Here is an 8,401-nt window from a genome sequence, read left to right as displayed (position 1 = left end):
CGCTGGATAATCCTGAGCAGGGGGAGGGCGGATGCATCCCCAGCATCACCAGGTAACACCGATTGCGAGCGGCGCTGGAGCCGCAAAAGCCCCTCTGGAGAGAGAGAACGGGGAGGAGGAGGAGGGAGGACGAAGCTCGGCTGCCCAGAACCTGCGCAGAATCAGGCTTCTAGGCTGCTCAGAATCAGCCTAGAATCAGCCAAGAACCTGCCCAGAACCAGCCCAGAACCTCCCTAGAATCAGTCCAGAACCAGCCCAGAACCAGCCCCGAGGTCTCGCCGTGGCGAGGCCAGCCGGGAGCAGCGGCTCTGTCTGTCCCTGCTGGGGCAGCGCACCAGGCACCGGCAGTGCCGTGAAACCCTGGACTCGTTCAGGCTGGAGAAGCCCCGCGGGTTCCTCCCCGGCCCCGCAGGAATTGTGGCTCGATAAGGGGAAGGATTGTGGCTCGATAAGGCGGCCCCGCTGCCGTCCTGCCCCGCTGGGCTCGCTCCAGCGCTGCCATGGCCAGCTCGCAACAGCTGCCCCGCAGCACACGCATCCCATAAAATAACTCAGCAGACCTCAGGCAGCTGGCAAAACACGAGAAGAGACAAGGTAACACTTAAACAGCTGCCTATAAATTAGGGGAAAATAATCAATAATACATATAATACATTAACGGCATTTCTGTGACATGATATGGATAATATACATTAATATATAAATACCTCACAAATAATTCAGAGTGTTTCCATTTCATCAACAATCACTGGCCAATGTATTTACTTTATGGTAAGGATTATACATTTCATTATAAATGGCTTGCTGGGCATGTCAGCAACTTTTACATCTCCATTCACTTTATTATTAATGGTTTCCTGAACAGTAATGGCATAATAATGCACACAATGCAGCATGAATATTTGATGTGGCATCTATAGTCTCCCATTTATCATTTATAACAGGCTACAAAAACATTATAAAACATTTATTACAAATTTATAGATCACTTTATACTAAAAAAAAGTTGTGTTATAAATACATTATTAATCCTTTATGCCATTTATAGGAATCCCTTGTAATAAGGCCTTAGCATATGTTGCTGCACAACCGTAACAAGAGTGGTGTGGTGAGGAGGAAATACGGCACTGTGAGGCTGCTCCCAGGTCCTGGGTGTATTCTGTGATGGAAAGCAGAAACATCTGCACTCAAAATTAATCAGACTACCAAGGGACCAATCAAAAGAAAGGCTGGATTAACTCAAAGTTGGGTTTTTACCCCTCACTTCCCTCAAAAAACACACTTGCTGGAGCCCTGAAAGATGAGCTGTCCCACATTTCCACAACACCTTTGATATAATAGTATAATTTACAAAAAGCCTGGCTAACAGTGAGCAGCCCTTCCCATCCTCAGGTGTCTTAGAGCTTAGTAAGAAATAAAGAGGAAGCGCTGGGTTTAGGAAATGTGTCTGTGGAGTTTGTGTTTAGCAGTGTGCATCCCCTGCTGCGCTTCCAATTGACACAGCGCAGATCTGGGAAAGGAGGAGAAGGAAATGAGGTTTGGAAATGGAGTGGTTGCCAGTTGCCAGTCATACAAACAGTGAAAATCAGCTTGAAAATCAGCTCCTGAGTGCAGCTTTGACACAGCTGTACTTACCCCTTTCAGATTTAATGGCCCAGATGGGGCATGGCCCAGGGAATGAGACTTTGTTTTTTTTTTTAATATATTTGTTTAACATGACAATCTGTCTTCTAACAAACCCAGCTCAATGAGCCAATGCAGTCAGTCCTTCTCATTACCTCGTGCTTTGGGAAGGGGCAGCTGGGGCTGGGTGGCAGGGGACACAGACCCACAGAGTGGAAAGCCAGGCTGGGCTCAGAGCAGCTGTGATTTCCTCTGTGTCACAGGCACACCTCACCTCGTCCCTCCCTGCACTGAGCCCTGTTTATCACCAGGATGGTCAGACCACAAATCCAGGTTTGCAGGCAGCAGAAGAAGAAAATATTAGTTGCTGGCCCCAAGTTGCGCATCCCAAGAGAGGGTTAGTCTGGGGGTACAGCCCTTGGTACGCCAGAAGAATCAGGTGCACATTTTCCACTAAGGTGATTAAAATGACATTGCTGGAGGAATTTGCTAATACAGTAAGGGTATTGCTGCTGGCCCAAGAATGGCTTTCCAAAGTACAGGCAGCAGAGACTGGTGCAACCTCTGGAGGAGAGCTCTGTGGAAGCTTGCAGCTCTGATGAGCCTTTAATGCACCAACAGGTAAAGTAACACACACTGAGAGAGGAAAGGGCAGGAAGGGAGCAGAGCTGCTTTCTCTGAGGATGTTCCTCAGGGGGTGATGCTGACAAATCCTTACTCTGCATTGTACCTCTCCTTTCTACATATTTTCCTTTGAGGGAGCCTTATATGTCCTTACCCTTTTTTGCAGACTTTGCCCCTGCTCACTGAGCTTTTCCCAGAGTTGCTGGGTGAGGTTTCCCACCTGTGGTGCACAGCTGGCTCCTGGAGCAAAGTGTGTCCTGCAGCACAGTGCCTGCTCCCCTAGCTCCCTCCCCAAGGTGTGTTTGGAAGCTTATTGGAGCAGCAATCCACAGACATGGACTGATTTATTCTTCCCTGCTTATAGACACTCTTCTTTCTCTCCCTCAGTCCTTTTCAGTTCTCTTCTTAGATACCAGGCTGCACCAGAGCAATGCTGGTGCTTCCTGACAGTTGCTATGACTATGACCAGTGGGGATTACTCTGCTATCACCTCTTAAATTCATCCTGGTTCCCATATGCAGCAACCAATGGACTTTACCATTAGTGGAGAAAAAACTTAAATATCTGACTAGGCCACTCTAAAGCCCCAAAAAACCCAACCAACATTTGTCACCTTGAAGACTCAAGAAGGGGAAGGGCCAATTCCTTGTATCAGGAAATGTGGGGCCTCATGAAGCTGAGAATCAAGTGATGCTTTTTATTTTCTCCTCATAAGAGAGCATAACATCATAGAAAAAAAATCACATCTTTTAACTATTGTGAGAAATCAGCTGATTGAGCTACTTCATAATTTTGCCTCAGGCTGTGTGCAGGGCTGTTCACTCCCAACAATAGGAAGTGTGTGTGGTAGCCAAGAGCTCTCATACATCCCCGTGCCAATGGCTTGAATTAAATTGAGGGATTTAAAGCAAGAAGGAAAAAGCATTTGTCTCATCAGTAACATGCCTCATCAGCTCTCTCTTCCCAGAAGGCAGCCAAGCTGACTCCACAGAGATGGAAAGGCCCCAAACAGGGAAAAGAAAGCCCCAACAATTTCACAGCTACTCACGCAGAAATGCTTCCACATGATACCTGCCTCCCCTCAGAGTCTGACTAGTTTGACCTGTAAAAGTGGCAGAAAAAAAGTTATTATGAAATTCAAGTCTGAACAAGAATTTCCACTTCTTCCATTCTTCCAAGAAGATGAAAGAGAAACATGAAGTTACAGGAAAAGGCACTTTGGTAAATCTCTCTGCAACACATCCCCCTGAGAAGCTCATAAATGGTAAACTAATTATCCTAAAATCTCAAAGGACCAAAACCAGTGAGCATCAGAAAGAAGAGTGTCCTATCACCTAGTTATAATACAATATCACATCAAAACAGAAAGAAGTCTCTCTCCCTTGTCCCCCCTTCCCACCAGCCAGATGTCCAGCTGGTTTTTCTGTCCCCCAGTGCAGTGAAATGAGGGACAGGCCAGAGGGTGATTTCAGAAAGTTGTTTCCAGGCAACAAAGATAAGAGATTGCTCACATCCTGCATCCTACACACCAGGTGATAGGAAAAATGAAAAGAGCATTAACAGCAGCTTGGTGGGTCACCAGTCCCAGGGAGCTGAAAGGAGCACTCCAAGAGGGTTGGGGTGGTATTTATTTCATAAGGTGCTTTCCCCTTGTCTGACAAGGAGGGGAAACAGATGAAGGTGATCCCCAGTCTGCACTGCCATAGCAGAACACTCTCTCTGGTCCTCTAGGAGCTGCAAACATCCCCATTCTTATCAGAAAGTGAAAGCAAAGGTGTGTTTTGCAGACCAAAACCTGTTTGGATCACGCAACCGGGTGAAGTGACCCCAGGTTTATCAAGGAGCCTCCATGGCAGCAGAACACACCCTCGAGCAGGAACTGGCTTGGGCACTTTGAAATGCTGTGTCTTATCAGTAAAGCAGAATTTAAAGCCTGTAAAAGCAATAAAATTTGTTAGTGATTAACAGTGTGAACGTGCTGAAGCAAAAAATCACTTCATGTGTTCCAGGTCCAAGTGAAGTTTCCTTTTCCTGGTAATGAGGGTGAGGTCTTGCTCTTGTTTCAAGGAACACAAAAACACTTGCTCATCATTCAGCTTATTCCTGAACCCTGAAATCCAGCTGGAATCTCACCTGGAGAAGAAGCCAGCTCTTACCTCAGGTTATGAATTTCATAGGAATAAAATCCTTGGGACAGAGCAACTCTAAAGGCCAGAACTTTCCACTTCTGCACTGAATTGACAGAAAAACTACAAATTGCCTTGTTTTCACCCGTGTTGGTGCTTTGGTGGGTGCAGAACCAAAAGTACTTGTGGGGCACTACAAGCTCTGCAAGAGAACTCATGGTAGATGTGTTTTGGGATGCCCCAAAAGGACTGAGCACCCTTAGAGGTCTCACTCCTCTCCAAAGATCCTCACAATAAAATCATATGCATCACTTTAGATTTTGAATATCATTATTGGTTTAAAAAAAAAATAGAGAGAGAGAAAAGGAGGTAATTTTATTACTCTTATGGTATGTTTTCCATTATTTGCATAATTGCTTAATGCTAATAAGACAATTAGCAATTCTTACAGCTTAATAATTACCCAGCAATGACTGGCCTACTGTAGCTTAATTAATTTTTTAATTGTTGCTGGGGGTCTTGACATTTTTTGTCAGTATCTTCTTGTGTTAGAGATGGTGTTCTGCAAACAGGCTGATACCAAAACACCACCAGCAACATGGGACAGGCAGATATGTTGTTATAGAGGTCTTCTGATTTTAAAATGATGGGAAATGTCAAGCTCTATATTCTGCCTGTCCTTGTATTAGATAATTTGCCCCTAAAGTATTCTCTGTATACTTTAGGGGCAAATTATCGAAATACAAGGACAGGCAACACAGAGAGCAGTCCACCTCAGGCAAATTCTACCCCTAGAGCAGCCAGGCTACTTGCATGGCATGGGGCTGGCTTTGACACTCCTAAAGTTACCACTTCTAGCTTTTAGCAAACCAGTGCTCGAGTTCAGTGTGAACTGTACTGTCCTGAACTGTGGTATGGCCAGAAGGAAGTTAATTGAGGGCAGGCAGGGCCAGGATTGCATTTGTCACTGATGGGGGTCACAGATGAGGTTGGCTGGAGGGAGTGGATGGCAGAGCCCCAGGGAGCAGTCCTGGGAACAGGCTCCACTCACAGACACCAGGTAGAAGGAGAGTTTTCCTCTCCTTTTTCATTTTGCACAAGATTTCTTACCTGCTGCTCCTTGCAAGGTGAGGCTTCTCTTTACTCTTTCTCATGGCTGGCACAACATCAGCCTTCAGCCATGAAATCCCAGTTGGTGGCTGCACACCTCTCCCTGTGCTTCTGCCGTTGGTGCAGCAGGTTGGGCAGATTTCCCTCTGAGCTTGTCCAGAGGAAAATCTGGGGTTTGTCCAGCTCCCCAATGCCAAGCACATCCCAGAGCAGCAGCCATTGGGGTAGGAACAGGCAGGCACCTCCCTGCTTAGTCACATCCTGCTCAAAACCAAATTTACATGCTGCTCCAGGATACCCCTCACAGTTCTTGGGGTGCACAACCTTGCCCAGAGCTGTGCCAAAAAGCCACATACCTCCAGGACACTGGCACATGTGAGGGGCCACAACTGCAGCCACACAGGGCCTGGCAGGTGTGTGGCATGGCCAGCTTGGAGATGCCAATCCAAGCAGTTGAGGTCCACCATGTGCATGCTGGGCAAGAGCCAGCCCTGCCCTGAGCTGGGTGCAGTCCCAGCATGAGAAACAAACCTCTGGCCAGTTTTCTCCTCCCCATCATGCCTCCCCCTATAGCTGGCAAGAGATTCCCAGTGTATCTGAGAAGACAAAAAGTCTCCCCACAAGCCAGTGCCATTCTCCAGCCCCAGCCACCAGCTCTGGCAGCCCAGTTATCTTTAGAAAGCTCTTGACTACAGGAGATGATGGTAAAAAAGTGTCTGAACAAGCATTTTGCACCAGTTTGGGATGTGCTGCCTGTAAGGCAGATGGGAGCAGTGACTTGCACTGGGTGAGTCAAGGGGCCCGATGGGCTTGGCCAGGAAAGACCCTGCAAACCTCCTCACCACTCCTCTTCTGATGAAGGCACAAGCTCTTGAAGACATAGAAGATGGCCCCAGCCCCAGAAGGAGCCTGGGATCAGCTGTGAAGGGTGACACTGCCAGCTCAGCCAGGATGGGAGGAGAGGAGGTGCTCAGCCAGACAGAGATGGAAATTACAGAGCACAGAGTACAGGCAGCAAGTGTCAGGGCATCAGTACCACTGTCACCAACCATCTGAGAGCTGTCACAGCTGCCTTCCCCAAGAGCAGGGATGGGGCCCTGCCCTGAGCTGTCTCCACACAGCCAGGCACCTCTGACAGCCCTGGTTTCAGCACTCATCTGGTTTTGATGATGTGCTACAAGGCAAGGCAACCTGCTTAGCTCCACTGGCTCCAAGCAGAGCATGGCAGCAGAGAAAATGCATTGTGGGACAGAAAAAAGAAGAGATCAACAAATCACAGATGATGATTTTTGTACTGGGAGATCTATGGGAAATCTCAGTTCTGCAGAGTAACTTCCACCCACATCATCTCCATTTGACTTCATTTCCTGATTTCCCAAAAGGAGATTCCTGCTGCTGCTAAAGAGATGTTCCTTCCACCTTCCCAGACACATCTCTTTCCACACAGCTCTGCAAAGCCTGTCTGCTCTGGACTGGGGGGTCCTGAAATAGTTCTGTCAACATCCAAGCGTGTCCTGCTCCTGTGACCCAGGCATCCTGGAGCAGCTCTGCTCACCACAGGCATTGCAAAATACACACAGAGGATAATTTGGGACCAACCACATTGTTTGGTTTTGCCTGTAAATGTTTCTAGTTGCAGGCCAAGAGTGGAATTTCTGGAAAGCCCCAGCTGCAGAGAGGATCTTTACCAAAGCACCACTGTCGTGTTTGACTCACTGTCCTTGCACAATACAGTCTTGGGACATCTCCCTTGCTCCTTGACTCAAAGTCCTTAAAAGCCTTTTCCAGGAAGTCCCACAAGTTCCCAGCTGCTCTAGGCCCACAGCAGCACCAACAGAACTACCTCCCTGCCCTGACAAACTGAGCTGTGCCTTAATGATGTGTGATAAGGGACTAAGGAAAGGGTTCCCAGTGAGATTCCTGGCTCCCCTTGGACAGGCATTAATCCTGCTGTCACTGAGCCCCTCAGGAAACCCATTCCACTGACTTGATCTCCTTCAGCTGTTCCTCCACATAATTTACATGGAGCTAATTGCCTCAGTAGTGGCTCTGGATGCAAAGCAGATGCTGCTGAGGAAAAGAGCATGTTGCATCCATAACTGATGGCTCTAATCTCTATTTAAAGACAAGGCTACTTAAGAGTTGATGGGAGGTTCAGTTCTCCCCCTTTTCTTCTCCATTTCTTTGCAAAGCCAGCTGGACATTCATTCATATTTTGACATACCAGCTAAATACCAGCTGTGGTGCAGGAACAGCCAATATTTCCCCACCAGCCACCTCTGAGGTCACAACTGTCCCTGTCACCAGCAAGGAGATAAAATTCCTCCAGGATGTTTATTACCATACTACAGTGTTTCTCTACTAACAAGTGGAGCACCAGAGGAATAGAGACAAATGACAGGAGAAAAAATTGTTGATTGAAATTAAGTGAGGATGGAGAACAAGCACAAGGAGCAATAATTTCTCTGGAGCAGGGAAATGAAGATTTCTGTCCTCAAATGACAGCTGGCAAATAAACCCTCATCCCTATCAGAGGCAAGGACCAGAGAGCAGTGGTCAGAAGAGTCACAGGGAGGAACTGGCAGATCCCAAGGAGGAAACCCAGCTGCTGGTTCAAAGCCTCCACTGAGACAGTGGCCAGCTGCTGGGATGTTTGCAGATGTACCAAGAAGTTTGTTTTATTTGTTTTTAAACAAAAGTTTTCCAAGGAACCTCTTAAAAGTTGTCCTGTCAGCAGCTGGTACTGACCCAACTCATCCATGGTACCCCACTGACCCTTCCAAATATGTTCCATTTCTTGCATTTCCTGTAAAAGGCCTAGACAGCCCTGTGAGCACTTGGCCATGGAGGTCTTCCAGAGGTGCTTTGTCTAGAGAGACTGAAGAACAGGGTGAGAGGGATGTCATGTTACACCCAAG

Source organism: Zonotrichia albicollis, chromosome 16 (assembly GCF_047830755.1).
Source record: "Zonotrichia albicollis isolate bZonAlb1 chromosome 16, bZonAlb1.hap1, whole genome shotgun sequence".
Taxonomy (NCBI): domain Eukaryota; kingdom Metazoa; phylum Chordata; class Aves; order Passeriformes; family Passerellidae; genus Zonotrichia; species Zonotrichia albicollis.
This window is presented reverse-complemented; position numbering follows the sequence as displayed.